The sequence below is a fragment of the Nothoprocta perdicaria genome, unplaced genomic scaffold, assembly GCF_003342845.1.
Source record: "Nothoprocta perdicaria isolate Ctin4 unplaced genomic scaffold, notPer1 scaffold_149, whole genome shotgun sequence".
In the NCBI taxonomy this organism is placed as follows: domain Eukaryota; kingdom Metazoa; phylum Chordata; class Aves; order Tinamiformes; family Tinamidae; genus Nothoprocta; species Nothoprocta perdicaria.
The window spans coordinates 984582-1000912 of NW_020454638.1; the positions used below are offsets into that span (position 1 = coordinate 984582).

At 37.6% G+C, this 16331-nt stretch overlaps 1 long non-coding RNA gene across 2 annotated transcripts in view; it reads left to right on the forward strand.

Moving 5' to 3' along the window:
• Positions 1-16331, forward strand: part of LOC112943429 — a 113024-nt gene that overhangs the window by 71782 nt on the left and 24911 nt on the right. The window contains exon 1 of one of the 2 annotated variants that reach the window (XR_003248567.1): positions 7004-7067. The exons of the other annotated variant lie outside the window; for it this stretch is intronic. This is a non-coding gene — a long non-coding RNA (uncharacterized LOC112943429). Of the gene's footprint in view, positions 1-7003; positions 7068-16331 lie in introns of those variants that run through there. 2 annotated transcript variants of the gene reach the window in all.

The following is a 16331-nucleotide window of genomic DNA, read 5'->3' on the forward strand; positions in this document are numbered from 1 at the left end:
AAATCACACAGGAAATAAATGTTTTGAAATTAAATATTTTAAAGGTTTATGACTGTTTTCCCAATTTTAGAACTAGTCTCCTAATTCCTCTTGTTTTCCTAGAAGAAAATATCATTAAATATCATATAAATAACTTATAATCCAGTCACATGAATGGCATCAAAACATGTGAGAATAATGTAAGAAAATCTGTTTATGGGAGCTTGGCAGAGCACAAGATTTAGTTCCATAGACACAGTTGAAATACTGTTTAAAAGTGAAGAATGCCAGGCTAAGGGGCTACCACTGTGCTGAAAATTAAAATATGAAGGGATTTGGCTGAATTGTTTAACAAGTAAATAGATGGTAAACGAACCATGTAATTTACTTTGATTCAAGTGTGTTACCTTAAAAGATACTCCCATCATCTGTGTGTGATATCTTGTTCCAGCAGGACTTGGTAACCCTAGATGCAGAAATTAAATGTTGTGGGAAAGGAACAGGAGAGGAGAGTGATGATTKAAGGGAATGGAGGTCTGACTTTACTTCAAATACCTGAACAGTGATGTTCATGGTATTTAATTCTTGTATTGCCAAGTCGGTGCTTTCCTGAGCAGAAAGTTCAAGTACAAGGTAATGAGCATAGACGATGGCTTGAGCAGTGTCATGGGTAACCCAGGAAATATGATTGAGTGCTATACCTGCATCTAGGGATGTACAGCCTGCCAACATCTGTAACTGTCTGGAACAAAAAGTACAGATCTGTGGACTTTCTGCACCAAAAGAGATGTCATCTGGTCCCAAAGCCAGTCTTGTATTTGAAATAGTGACAGGAAAGATTTTTCTGTTCTGGAAATAGATGACCTTAAAAGGAAGAATTCTTTATTGTTTATATAAAATAAARGAAGTTTTTTGGGCCTGTTGTTGGTTCTTCTACTCATTTCATGAAAAGCCACTTTGCTCACCTGTGACTTTTTTCAGTATATATGTCTACAGCTCAAAAACAGTGATTCTTGACTCTTGCTTCTCTAGACTTGTTTTGGCAGAGTTTGGAACTGCAAATTGTAGAAGGAAAATCAGATCTGATTATTTTTCTTCTGCTGTTCAAAGTTGTTTCCATATACAATGCTTCCATGGACAATGATAAATGCATCATCATGCAGGTAGGCCACCTCACAGTAATCTGCCAAGCATTAAAGTATTATGGTGAACTCTAATATGAGGTGATACTATAGCTGAGCAGACCATTCACTTATCTGTTCTTAGGGATAAAATTGTTTTATGCTACTAGACAAAGTCTTCAAAGAAAGTGTGTGTTAAACTGATGAAGGAAGTCAATCCATGCAATATCCTGCTGCCAGCTACAGAGCATTTGTAACCAAGTCTTTATTTCAACCCACCCTTCTTGGTATTCTCAGGTAGAATACTTCCCTCCTTTGTATTTCCAGTTAGTATTAGAAGAGCATTGCTTGCTTAGGAGGTAGGCGTTTTGCTGTGTGACTGACAAATCTGCTCAAACAGGAAAAATGAGATCTGTGTTTAGTTGTATCAAATAGAGCAGCACAAATTTAATGTGAAGAAACTGCCTAATCTAAGTAGAGTATGGCAACTGAAACTATTTTCAGAAGAGAGTTGGTGACTAAATTATTTTTCCCCAGATGTTGATTCTTAGAGAAACAAACTTCTTTTCATGCAAAATACTTTTTCAGACACTGTTCTTTCAGATATAAAAATTTGGTATGAAAGTTAGTCTGGGAAGAGCTTAGGATTTTTGCATTAATAGAGTTTCCTGGCATTTCTCTCCTTCCTCTGTAAATCTGATCAAAATAAATAATGTCCTATCTTAGAGAAAGTTTGTGAGAACTCTACTGAACCCAGGTGTAATGAGATTCTTCCTGGAAGAGGAAAAATTGTGGACCGTAATCAGAAAAGTGCGAGAGGTTATTGCATATTATATTTTTTCCAATTATCTGTCCAGTTGTCTGCTTTCRCTTAAGGGAAACAAGGAATAATTTATAATAAACAAAAGTTTAAACTCATYTTTATTATCTTTATAAAGACTTATATGGAAGTCATATAGATTTTTTCATGGTGTATATTTTGTACTCTTCTGAGAAAAATACATCATATGTTTTGATAGTCTTAAAGACTGGGTGATTATTGTGCTTCTGGGACAATTTCATGTGAACTGAGTTGCAAGACTAGCATTGCATATAAATTAGCCTAAGTATTAAACTTGAGTGTGACCAGGGTATTTCAGTATTTCCATAGCACTTTATTTTCTTGTGAAGCCAAGGTGTTATGCTCTGTTGTGAAATGTTTCATTTTTTTCTCACAGAAGACAAATCTAGCATCAGTTTTCTTATATGTATGTCATTGCCCTCTGTAAGACTATTCTTCAATGAAAGGACAACTTCTCTGACAAATAGGACAGTCCAAATGTCTGTCTTGGTATGAAAGAATACTTTGTAAATAGAAATGTTGTCTGGTAGGCTAAATATCTGACCTAAAGGTGAAAGATCAYGCTGAAGAAATGGATAATGTGGCTTTGGCACCACATAAGGTGGGGGCCTGCAGGGAGAGATGGAGAGATTAATGGTTTTCTGAAAACATGGACATTCACAAAACATGATGGCATTACATTGGTTGCCAATAATTGTGAATTTGTCAGCATGTGTTGGTTGGCATCTCTTGCCCTTTTGGGGTTTTGATACAAAAAGCCAGTGCTGATGAGATGTATTTATGCAGGAATTACAAGAAATTAATTTTCATCATTGATTGGTGGAACTTGTCCAAGCTTATTTAAATAATGAGAAAGAAATCCAAAACACTGCAAAATTAAAACATGCAGTTCACTTTCTGACAAAGCTGCCTGGAACAATCCAGGCTTTTTGAAAAAAATCCACACCAAATTGTGTGCATAGATTTTAAATGATGAAACACAAATTGTAATTTTACTAGGTAAACCAAAAGGTCCAAGGCAGAAGCCTTTAGAGTTCTCCAAGGCAGTAGCATTTTATTGCTGTATTTCCTCTCTGCACTGAGAAACTGGAAGACAAAAACTGGGCCCCAGGAATTAGAGATGAGTTTAGCCTCACTTCTGAAAGGCAGTTCTCAATAAAGAGCACACTGGTTGGTTTGCAAGATTTGGTATGGTCCAGGCAACAAAATTGGTCATGAATCTTAATATAGTCCTTCCAAGAAGGCATGCTGCAAGCTACTATTTTTCTATGAAGTTAAACAAAAGCAAATAAAAAAGAAATGTGGTGTGTTTGAAATGCTGAGGAGGCTGGCTAAGTCTTTATTTTGCTTTCTTTTTTTGATTGCACAAGGCATTTAGGTATTGGAGAAGTGCTTCTTGGTAGAGCTTCATTTTTAGAAGGTGAATGTAACAAATATTTTTTCTTCTCTATCTMCTCTTTTCTGTGAGTGGTTACTGTGCCATTGCTGCCAGTAGTTCTGTGTGCAAGCGATATATATTTTCCCCCTCCTCAAACATAACGGAAAAAATAGAGCATTTATTTTRTGTGGTCTTGTGGCAGTTCAATCATCTGACTTTCCCTTTCCTTTTCAATCTAAAGTGATTAAGGCATGGGAACTTCTTAGGTGTGCTTTCCTCCATTTTTAATATAATTTCAGATAAACCTTTTCAGAGATTTACTGATCATTTTTTGATTTTAACAGGTATRTAAAACCCAACAAAAATAAAATTTTATATAGAGAAATCAGAGCTCACATCACATCTGTATGCAGTGTTATCAGGAAAGTAGCTTCAAGCTGGGGCGTCTTAAAGCTTGTACATTTCTAATCCRATCCCTCAGAGCACTGAGTCTGGACTAATGAGGAGCAAAAGTGAATATGTCATCTGAGGATGTAGGTGAAGGAGGAATAAGGCTTCCCGTGACCCYGGTAGTGCTGCATTGTCACTGCCGCAAAAAGGAAAGTACAGCTCCTGAAGGGAATTAAAGTATAAAAATGCAAGTGGCATTTAAAGAAATAAAAATAAAACCTCAACCTGTGCATCTCTTGTTTCGCCTTCAGTGACTGAATGTGAMATGCTGTTTTATGAACCAACAGGCATCCAGAAAACAGAAGATTTAATGGGTATTTTATTTTCAGATCCTGTTTTATGGTTATGTATCTTACAATTATACTGTTGACTTTGTATCTGTCAGCAAGATCGCAAACCCAGCACAGGTGTCTGCAGTCTGTGCCATCTGCCACATTAGATTGTGCACACTGCTACACAGAACAGTGCTATCATCTTAATATTCTAGTTACCTTAATGAGTTTTTTCACTCTAATTAAACGTGCAACTTGTGGAGATCATTGGATGCCAGACTGCAGTGGTTGGGAACAGGCTCTCATTGTTTGGAAGCAGCTTCGTGATGGCAGAGGCGTAGCTCAGCTTTTAGTGCTTGGGATCACAAACAAGGTAGAAGTCCATTTTAGATTAAACAAATTAATAACCACTTAGACCCACAAACAGACAAATGCAAATAAAGCCTGTAATACTTTACAGGCTGTGATAGCAGCCTGAGAAAAATTGGATAGCTGAAAATAATGGTACAACAAATAGGGCTAATAGCGTTGCTGTTTGATCTTGGCTCTCGTCATCTTGAGAAATGGCTTCTACTCAGATGAGGAATCAGAAGACTGGTACTCAGCAACCCTAGTCTTGGCATAAGAGCGACATGCAGCAAAAGATGCAACTGAACAAAAACATTTTTTATAACCAAATAAAAAGCGCTCTCACTTGCAGTTGTTTTAAGTTCTTATATTTTTTCACACTGGAGTGGCAGTAACCACAAATTCMTTTTGTTGAGATCAAATGTTTTATTGTTTCACTTGATTCAAAAACCAACTAGGCAAATTTGGGAAAGAGGGCACCAAGAATGAAGATTTTTGTGCATTTCTAAATAGATTTTTYCTTGGATAGGATTATGGCTTTCTTCTGTGCTGATGCTTTTGACAGCAGTTCRGATGATGGATCATTTATCATTGCATAATTAGAGGCAGTAGAGAACATTCTCAGAAGCAAGTTTAAGCTTAGAGTCTATACTGTTAACCTCAGAGCTACTGAGTTGCTTGTTTACTGAGATAGTATGACTCAATTTGAATGTTAAATTGCTGACCTAGTATTTTTATTTTTATGATAAACTTCATGAATGCTTCATAAGAGTGTCCTACAGAGAGCGTGGAGGAAGGGGATATAGGTATCATCGTTTCTTTACCTTTTCTCTGCCCTAATCTAAGATCTCATGAAATCGTATATCTCATGYAATGTCTTTACTTGATACACTTGATACTTGATACAGCTCTTGGGCCTGCTGTTGGGGAGAATGGGASTTTTGTCCTTATTTACAGAGTGGGTTGTGGATGTCAGGCTTCATCTAAGCATATGAATAATGCTGTTGAGCATGAGTTTTGTACATGATATTCAAAAACACCATGCTCACTAATTTCTTTTTGTTAAAGAACAGCAGAATATAGTGAAGGCTTTTACTTGACCATAGATAATCACAGATGTTTTCTATTCTTACAGTTCATGGACAGTGCCTATTTGGGGAGAAAGTGCCAAACTTTAAATAGAATTGATATTTCTTTCTTCCTCACCCACTCTAAATGAGCTGAAACACAAGTTTCCTCAACCTGAACTTTTACAGGGAAACATTTTGAGTAGTATCTAAGGCATATTTTATGATAAATGTGATTGTATGTGATGAGTGGCAGTTACGTGTCTGGTATGTGGAATTGGGGCCTGGTGCTCATTGTGTGGACCGGGCTGTCCTTTGAAATGACTTTGCACAGCAGATCAAAACAGCAAAATTTATGACAGACCAGAACTGACCTCCCAGGAGGTCATCTTGCAATTTTGGTTGAGTATTTTTGTCAGATAGTCTGCAGATTGAAAAGTCTTAAGACATGTTGCTTTAATAGCTACCTGTATTGGAAGAGCTTTGTGGTCTTTTGGGGAAATCTCAGGCCTCGGTTAACTACAGACATCATCCATTATGGAACATGGAGGACTCGAATGCTGGAAATAAAGCCATGATGCATTCCTGAGTGATCTTCTGAATTGTCAAATGGAATTAGAAGCAAAAGCTTTGTCTGCCCTGGAGGAGGGGAAAGGTAAGAAGAGATGACTTGGAGAGTGATTTTGGGGAGAATGGAAATATTGGGGTGGTAAGTTATGATCTTAACTGAACTGTTTAATTTTTTTCCCTGATTGGTCTAAGAGGAGGATATGGCAGAAATCCAAGGTTGCCTCTTGTGGGTTTTAAGCTGAATGTGAGAGTCTGCTCTATATGTTGTGTGCAAGCTGCGATGCTGCCGTGGGCCACTTTGCTCACTGATCTTTCTGCTAGCAAAGGATAAACCAGAGAGGCTGGATTCAGTAGAAGTGAGGAAATTGGTGTAAGGCTTGGAGGGGATAAGAAAAAAATATAGCTAAAAGTTATTAAACSAAAATACTTTCCACAAAATGTGTCCCTGACCATAATTTCAGATGGAGTTTATCAAATTATACTTAAAAGTAAAGATGATAATCACTGGACTAAAGTAACTGTGAACTGGCATGCTTTAAGACCKCTTGTTCAAGTCAATGTTTGCAAAGCARAACAGCAATACTTTTAAGTAGGATTGTCAATCCAGGCATTTTAGTTCACGTTTTTTCCATTTTTTGATGGGTATGTTGTTGCTATTAGTTTGTTTCATCGTAATACAAAACTAGCAAGAAGGTAGAAGGGAAATAATGTTCAAAAGTCTTTTCTTAGACTTAGTTACAACCCTTACTAATTAGCTCATTAGTAATCATAGTATGCTGGAGGCATAAGTATTGCAGATAACCATTTTGTCAGGCTATGAAAATCCTAACCCCAGGGTTTAATATGTTCTGAAGACAATTAATGGAGACACTTAATGGGCTCCAACTTTGTAGGTAGTTTGCCCTTGATATTTTCTGATTTACTTTGGCAATTATAGGTGCCTGGTTGYCATCTTTTGTAACTGTTTTTTTCCAGGCTAAATAAATGCGTGGTCTTGCTGGGCAGGCTATGCTCTTCGGATGTCATCTTGAGACTGGCCTGGTGAGTTGTTGCAGCGTTCGCACGCGGGGAGAACTGGGAGACCAGCTCTGTAGCCAGAATTTTCCATGTGGGCTTTGTCCTTGGCTCTTCTACATCTAAGGCTAAGCTTATGTGCAAGGTTTTTCCTTCCAGGCAAAGGAATTCTTTCCTTTTCTCTCCTCAGATACATCACTTATTCTTTCTGCTGCTTCTCTTCCAAAAGCAAATGATATTTCTACTGTACTTAAGGAGCATACTAATGGGCTGCTGTTAGTGTGTACAGCCTTTCCATTGCTTGCAATGGCTTGGCTAATAGCTTGCTATTGATAGAAATGAGTTCTTGAGAAAGATCATTTAATTTGTATCTTCCCTGTCTTAGTGAATTTAATTATTTTCATCATGTGCAATCAGGGGGAGAAAGAACAAAGTGAAAAAGAACTTGCTGGAAGTACTGTTTTTTTGCTTGAGAATGAAGGGCAGTGTATGAGAGTAGTAGAATAAGAAGCATCTAAATTTTCCCCCTGACTTGTACCTGCACTGTGATAAGGCTTTGGATGAATGGCTTGACCTTTGTTAATCTGTTTATTTGTATGGAAACTACACAGCAACAAACTATAACTTGGTAACCTGCTCCTCATGTTAGCAAGGATCATTCTCAATCTGGATGATAGATGAAACCCAAATGAAGCACTAGAGCCAATTGCTCATCTAATGAGAGCAGCAGTGTGGAGGAGAGGCATCTTTCTCCCAATACTTGGCAATGATTTGATTTCACTGATAACCGTAAAGACTCATATTTGGTGAGTGCCATGTCTATAATAGCAGTCAYTGTTGCCTGATCTGTGAATGTGTCTGCAGTGTGGATCTGGAGTAGAAAAGGACATGTAGCACCCCTTTCTTAGTCCCACAGCCATTAATCAAGAGATAGAGGGGTGAGCAGCCAGGAAGCATCCTTCTTGCTGGAGCTGTGTTGTTTCTTTCACTGCACAGTCAGAGGCTTTCATAGAAAGCCTCCACTGAACTAGGCAAAGAAAGATGGTGACTTATTTCTGGGGCAGCTGGAGTCAATATAGCAATACTGGGGTAAGCTTGTCACAGGAAGCATAATCTTGACCTTTAGGAAATTTCTTGAGTTCATGGAGCTAGAAAGCATGATTTCATTTGACTGTCAGAAACACGCATTGTTTTCTACTGGTTTTTATTCTWGTGGAGAATTGTCATATTTGTAATTTCTTGGCAGATCTCAAAACTCAGCTGTCCAGGCTGTTATGGGTGGGCTGGAACAAACCTCATAGCTCTTAGGGGGAATGAAAAAACAGAAACTTTCTGATACCTTCACTTTGAGAGAAAAAGACAAATGGTAAAAAAGGGCTGTATAGATGTCATTCGTGGTAAAATTACTGGGGTACTTTTTTTGAAAGCATGTGGTAGATAGTGAGAGAGCCAATTCTGAGCAAAATTCTGGATGTAATGAGTAACAAGCTGGTATCAGAAGAGGGAAGTAAACTGTTGGCAACTGGCTTTGGCATTAGAAAAATGCTTTTGACTGATCCCTTGTCTGTTTTGAATTGTTGTATTTCCTTATTGACAAATCTAAATTAAAACTGTGCACTGGAGAGGTGCAGTATAATGTTCTAGATAGGCAGATTACTTAAGGTTTTTTCCATCTTCTCTGGTACACACAGAGCAGGAAGCATAGACTTATGTGTTGAAAAAATGATAGATAATAGTCCAACTTACAGAATATAGGGAACAAAGAGTAGAGAAGTATTGTGTCCATCATTCATTATTCATTAAATGGTAAATCAYGTTGCAGTGCTTGCAAATACTTTATACGTGTGAAAGATATTTTCTTTTGACTGCCAGTAGAATGGAGTCTTTCCTTTTACTCAGGAGGAGGCAGAATTGAAATTGCAAAGTAAAATGAACTACCTGTGGCCTGCCAGGCAACTTCCCCCCCAGAGAACTATCGAGGGGTCAGTAGGCTTTTCAGAGTGACTTGGTAATAAAAGAGGAGACACTAAACTAATACCATAGAGAAATTTGGAGAATCAAAGAATAACTGCGTCACTGTCAAGTTTGTTGCATTGATGTTTCAGTGTCACGGGGATGGAAAAACTAGTACAAGCTAGAACAAAAATAGGTGAGCTGCTCAGAGGCTTGTACACCTTTGCATCACTGAAGGAGGTAGTGGTTTGGTAGTTAAAGCCATTAATCTCTTGCAAAAGATAACGCATCTCAGTTATAAATGCAGTTTAGCTGATATTAGTAATGTGACTGGTTTTGTAGACAGTTCTTACCTCAGACCACACTGTGAGTCCAAGGGGAAGCTGTTTATGTGATACTTTCCGTGCAAGAAGTGCAGTTATAAAAACCCTAATCTTGCTGGCTACCAACACAAGATGAAGAGCAAAATTAGAGGAATTGCTRTTAACAAAAAATGAGTGTTCCTCACAGGTCTCACTTCCACTGCTGATTTTGCAACTGTGTTATTTTCTTCTTGGAATGCAGATTGATGGTTTCTTGAAACTTTTTTCTTTGTAATTTCTGCAGCTCACTTAAAACTAGGTCTGTTTACTGCTGTGATAGGCACTCTGCAGCCTAACCTGTGCTAAGTTAGAGGAGTCACCAAGGTTCATTTCTAATATTGTGGGTTTTTTCTTTTTATAGGACTAATATTTGCTTACTCCGTAAACCTTGCTTTGCTTTTTCTAACTTCTTCCCCTCAAGTACTTTTGCACTATCCAGTATTTCTGTGCAACATGGGACCTGTTACTGCTAGCCAAGCTGCAGGYGTGTTGAGCAGAACCTCAAGAAGCTGCAGGAGATGGTCTGAATTCTCTAAATGAATTGCAGGGTTCTTGATGCACAGCTTGTGACACAGTAGGCTGATGTTCAAGGAATATTCACTTAGAATCTATTCTGAAAATTAGCCCCAGACACTCATATTTAAATTCCTGCACTTTCCTCCTCATCTCCTTCCCCAATTTCCTGAATTCCTTAAGTATCAGGTTTTGACACTTCCCCTATCCTCCCTTTTTTCYCCCTTTTTTGTTATGTATCTGAGCTATTTCCAGTTGTGGTTAGAAAGAAACAAGGATTTGGTGTATATGTATTTGACAGGCAAGAAACCATCCCCTCCTTTATCTTAATTTACCTTAACAGAAGGGAAGCTCTTAGGCTGGTGCTGGATGAAACTGGGAAGTCTAAAGTGTTAGTCCAGAGTTTTGATCTCTTTTGTCGTCTTCTGCAATGAAAAGGAAACTGTCTCACAAGTAGGTGACTGTGAAACTGTGTTGTGTTGATTAGTTGAAGTTTCCTTACTTAACTAGCGTAGGAAAGGAGAGAAGCTATGAACGAGATGCTTAGGACAGAAGACCAAAGCAGGAAGCAAGTAGTCAAGGAAAAAGAGCAAGCTACTGCCGCCTCTCTAATTCCTGATGTGTTATAAGCTCTCCCACCTTTGTTTAATGCAGTAACTTCAATTATTTCTCATTGTACTTTGTGCATTTTAAAAGAATTTTCATTACTAATTTGCTAAACAGTGGACTTGTCAACTTGAAGTAGGTCTGAAATTGCCTCCCTTGCATGGTTTTTGAGTGCAGATGCTCCCTGCCAGTGCCCCTTGGTGGAGACTAACTTTGAGGCTTCAGGAAGCTCAGGGAACTGCCAGCTAGCTATGTTTTTAATGTATAACTTTACAACACAATTAGAAGTTGTAAGTGCTTTTCCGGTGGCAAGCATGTAGCAGTGACGTTGTGCTATGAATATAAATAGCCTAGTAGTCTTCAAAAACTCGTTTAAACCTTGCCTAGGTTTCATTGAGGTTGTCTTCTGAAATCCTCCTTAAGCTTCTGGGGACACCTCAGCTGTGCCCCTGCTCCTGAGTACCTAAACCAGCTCGCAGAAGTGCTGTGGACAGATGCACGTGGGTCATGGACAAGGTGAGCACTAACGGAGTGAAGACACTCCTGTCTGCATAGCCATTATTGCAGTCCCTGCAATAAGTGTTATGTAAGTACAGCRTAGGGATTTCTTTCGCTGCTAAATATAGCACACATTAAATAGCATCATCTGTCAGAAATACATGATTAGGCTTGTACTTGCTTCTCTCCTGTAGTATGGCAAAACAAAGCATTAAAAAATAGAGTTTATTTGTAGTTGCTGTAATTGGAGTCGTCCCATGGCTACTTCTAAAAACACATTTATACGTAAATTGTGATAAATGTGTCCTCTCACAAGCTGACACTCGCTGTTCTGGGAATACTGCTTCAGATCAGTTTTACTTCTCACTGGTTTTCCAAACATTAATTTTGGATTTAAGAGGAAAAAGTGATAGTCATTCACTTAACATGAAAATGAACAGAATTGCTTGCATCTGTAATAGAATATTTCAGAGAAATCAGGTATATTTATATATCATAAATGGAAAATCCTGAAAAAGCGAGATAGTAAACATCTGTGTTTCTGCTACTCTTCATGTATAAGTTAGGTTTACTGTCCACATTGTCATCTCTTCTGAACTGCATATATTTTTCCATAGGTCTGTAAAAAGGAGCCCAATTCAGAACCTACAACTGGTTCACAACCTGTGTATTGATATCCAGAAATAAAGGAGATTAAAAAAAAGTTAGAATTGACTTTAAAGWAAGGGAACTTTTGTATGTAAGATTGTTTTAATAACAGCTAAGAGAACATTTACTATGATCATTTAAACAAATTAATCACTCTTATAGAAAGCAGTGCTAAGCTGTCATCTTAATTTGATAAAAGATTATTTTGGTGTTTTATGTCTGAAGCCCTTACATGAACAACTCAGAAGCTTGTAAGTGAACAATACTTGACTCATACTCCGAGCGTCTTATTCCAAATCTTTTGTGTCACATCTTGTGTTCTATGGCTGCTGCCATATGAAATAGAAAACTGTCACTTTTATCACATTATTGCATTCTCCAGTTGTACAGCCAAATATTGTATTCTTATTTTAAACAGACTGTACTCATATTTCAAATATTCTGTGTCCTCAACAGTGATACTTATTGCTAGCTTACATATCAGCAAGAGCTGGGGAACAATCCTTTTTTTTTCCAATACAGTAAAATGCTGCCTTCATCTTAGTTGGCTGTATCTTAATATATTTTAAGGATTCCATCTGAAAAGCTGATGCTCTCCATTTATCAAAAAAAAGTAGATTCTAAATTAAATGTAAAGGCTTGATTCATCAGGAATCTACTCTTCACAACCAGAATGTCTAGGCTACTGGTTTTTAATTAAAAAGAGATGGAATTTATTTCTGCAAGGAAAAGAACGGTCTATAGCATTTTTGACATATTGTCTGTAGCAGTTAAGGCACGAGGCTAGTTTCACAGCTTTGAGAGGAAGGAAAAGAGCAGTTCTGTAATAAAGCCCTTGCTAGGGCCAAAAATGTCAGGGAAAATAGTCAGGGACGCTGTCACTGCTGCTTACCCACCCACAGCACTGACAGTTTCAAATCCTCTATAACTATTTGTTCTTTGTTGCTAATTTATTAGGTCATTTCAACTAGAGTGACATAAATATGGAGTATGGGGCATTTGATGTAATCTGCAGTGTGGAGTTTCTGCTGGGATGTCCCATCCCTAGAGCTGGGGACTGGCTGTTGCCAAAGCGAAAGAGAAAAGCTGGCTGGGTTTGTTGTTTAATGTTGCACTGGCTTTGTGCAGTAGAGATGTATGAACAAGACATCRTTAACAGAAGAAAAGACAATGTTAATTCCTAGAACAGTAGATTTTAGTGTATGTATAGTAGTGAAAGATAACCATGCATCAGCAGTGCAACATTRATTAAAGTGAGTTACTTCAGTATTTTCAAAGCTCTAAGAATTTTTATGAAGTTTTTAACCTAGTTTTATTATAGTTCTATAGGCAGATTTTCATATGGGGAAAAAATGCTTTTATTGCCTCAATTGAAATCTTTTGGGTATTTTAGCTTTCAACTGAATTTTACGTTCCAGTTTGTGGGGTTTTTGTGGGCTCTTGTTGTCCCTGATTCTGTTGTCCAGAAATTCATAGTTTGCCTGGGCTTTAGTTTAGGATTTGAACTAAATGGATGGGGATATTTGTTTTGAGATGCAAGAAGTGTTTTAAATGTAGGTCAACTTGGATTAGTCTAGGTAAATAATGGGCTTACTGAATCTTCATTGTTTTAAAACAAAGTGCCCTGTTCTCATTACAGTTAATGTATGTCCTATTTCACAATGAAAAATACCAAAAAGGTAGGAATTCATTTTGTGCAATTTCCCCAAGAGCATGGATATTTGTCTTGAAATTAGACTGGACATGAGATTTGGAAAATGAGTTAGTGCTYTATTTTACAAGGTCATTGTGAGCAGAGGTTTTGATAATCAGCAATGCCCCACTGAACTGTCCTGTTTCATCTTAGCCTTAACATGTGTGTGTGTATATATACGTTCTGTTATAAACTTTTAAAAAGACCACCACAGTTGCCTCATTTAAAAAAAAATCTTAGCCTTGACAGTTAATCAATAAGCAACAAAGGAAAAGTAATAACACACAACTTGAGAAAGATTGTTTTGATTTGTAGCCTGAAGCTGGGGCTTGGCAGTGTGTTAAGATCAATCAGTCTCCTCTCTCTGATTGAATGTGCATCCAAATCACCAAATCCGTAAACGYAGTGTGTGCAGAACACTGTGTCTGCAGATGGTGCACATGGGTGGTGGTGGGCAGGACACAGTAGCCTTTTCTGGATCTCCTAGAAAGGCAGAATTGCAAAAAGTGAAAAGGTAGAGGCAGAATGATGAACAAGCAAGTGCCTTAAATCCTGGTGAGAGTGGTTCTGCTATGTGGAAAAAGTGGATGCATTTTGGTGTTATGAAGAATTTTTGATACAGCATCATTCATTTTTTCCTGCTGAATAAAGAACCAAAARCCCATCTTTGTGAGGGTGAACTTTTTTCCTTCAAAGGAAAAGAAGTGGTCACAACTTTTAAACTGAAGTTTGGAAATTATAAATTCAGCATGGGAACAAACTGTGCAGACAGTCTATTGCATGTACCTCCCAGCAGCTTTCTCTGGGTAGATGGTTACTGAATTGGCTTTCATTGCCTTGCCTTTTCGTACCTGTTCCTGTGCTTTGTGCAGTCTCATTCTTGCTGCTTATCTCAATTACTCAAATTAATTAGGATGTAAACACACCTGGAAAGACTGGGAAATCTCATTTATACTTGCAGTATAAAACAGAATATTTGGCCATGATAATTGAAATAATAAAAAGGTTTGTAAGATACTAAGAACTCTTCAGGTCGTTCCTCCCTACCCGGGTTTAATGACACAGTAAACGCATGCTTTTCTGGACATGGTTATAGTTTTAAACTATATAGACTGAATAAACTTCATCTTATGTCAAGAAACCCTCCAGAGAAGGTAAAAGTGCAGCTAATAAACAAGATTACTTTCCAATGGCAATTGCTTGGTAATAGAAAATTTACTTTCTAAGCTTCTACTCTAGGATGTTAATCATTTAATCAATTCAGACCCATCTTAGTTGCTGGCAGTAGTTTTTTTCCCATGGGGACAAAAATAAATGTAAGGTTTCTGGTGAGGTAAGGGAAGAGAGGAAGCATGTAGGAAAAGTGCTTTATTTCATTCGGAAGTGATGGCTTTAGGCAATTAAGCACCTGCAGCACTGATCCTGTCAATAAGAAGCACAGATAGCCTAGAGTAACTCTATTGAGCCTTTTCTCCTGTAAAGGAAACTTCAGTGCAAAGCAGGAAATAATTTCTGTGCTCTCTGAGAGCACGGGTTTGTTGCACTCCTGGAAGAATTAATCTGCCCCACAGTTCCAGTGTCACCTGCCTTTTGGCAGTCCTAAAGCAGTACACTCTTGTGGCTATTGGCAATATTTGAATGTCTTAATTTTGTACAGAATATTGATAAGGAAATCAATGGCAAATGAAATACTGCTGTGGTCTTTTTCCTTATTTCCCTGTTATGCACAGGCTATATATTTTCCTCCCCTGAAAAACTGCTTTGTAGTAAGCTGGAAGTAATAACTTTTCACTGCATACAGTTCTTCCAGACTCAATCCACACTCAGTGCTAATTTTCTGATATTTTTGATAGCTATTTAAAACTATTGAATTTTTGTGTTTGAAATTGGAATACCTCAAAATGTCACTGGTTTGTGAAAGTGTATATRTTGTGCTGAAGTGGTCAGCTAAAGATGTACTTTCATAGGTTGAACATAGTACATGAAAATACATATAGAACTCTTCCTGTTTATGATCTGCAGAAATACTCTTTTTTCTTTTTTTTTTTTGCCATGTATTTATTGTCTTTTCTTAGTTCTCTTGGCTCCTAGATGCTTTGAAAGCAGATTTGATCATGACACTCAAATGTAGCTGGAATTAATATGTACTAGCTCCTTTCTTCACCCTTTTTGCTCAAGATTAAATGTTTTTAGGGAAGGAGGTGGTTTATGTTTTCCCACAGGTAAAAGAAACAGCCTATGCCTAGAAGTGGAGAAGACTAAGTGAAAAGTGTATAGTGAAATTTCATTCATTATTAGGAACAAAATTARGTTGCTTCCAGTTTTTATTACCAAAGTGATTGATCTAACAAGAAAAGAAAATCTCCCTAGGTTATTCAGAAAATGTTTGTCTGATCCAGCTACAGGAAGGAGATAGTGGAAGGTGCATTTGCTGGCTATTAGAGGATCGTATTCTGTCAGTGTTTTAAAAAGTCAGACAGGATGAAATGAGAAATGATAGGATTGCTGGCTTAATGGTAATCCAAGTAATCTTAAAAATCAATCATGGAAAATTTGTAACATAAATCAATTCCTGAAGGATTAAAGGCAACATAGTCTATAACGCTTGGTTTGATATTATAGAATTTATAGTTTGTCAAAACATCTGGATCTTTTGGAGATTATAAATACAGCTGGTAACTGTGGCAAAAAACAGATTTCTATCAAGTCTTTGAGTTACTATCACTGCAAATTTTATTCAAGTAGCGCTAAGCCAAGTTATGTTAGATACTGTATAAATTAAGAACAAGGGTTTTGTTTTGTTTTTGGCAATTCTATCATTTGTTGCAATAGGAATGCRGAACTGTATACAATTCCCCCACTGGTTGATGAAGAAATCCGTGCAGGGTGTCTCAGCACAACTTATTCTGTGGCTAGCTCAGAAGACAGAACTTGGTGACAGCTCTATTTTTATTGCTGTTGATAACTTTGAAAGACTGAGCTGTGAGACCTTATTTGCATATCTGCATAGAATACAAT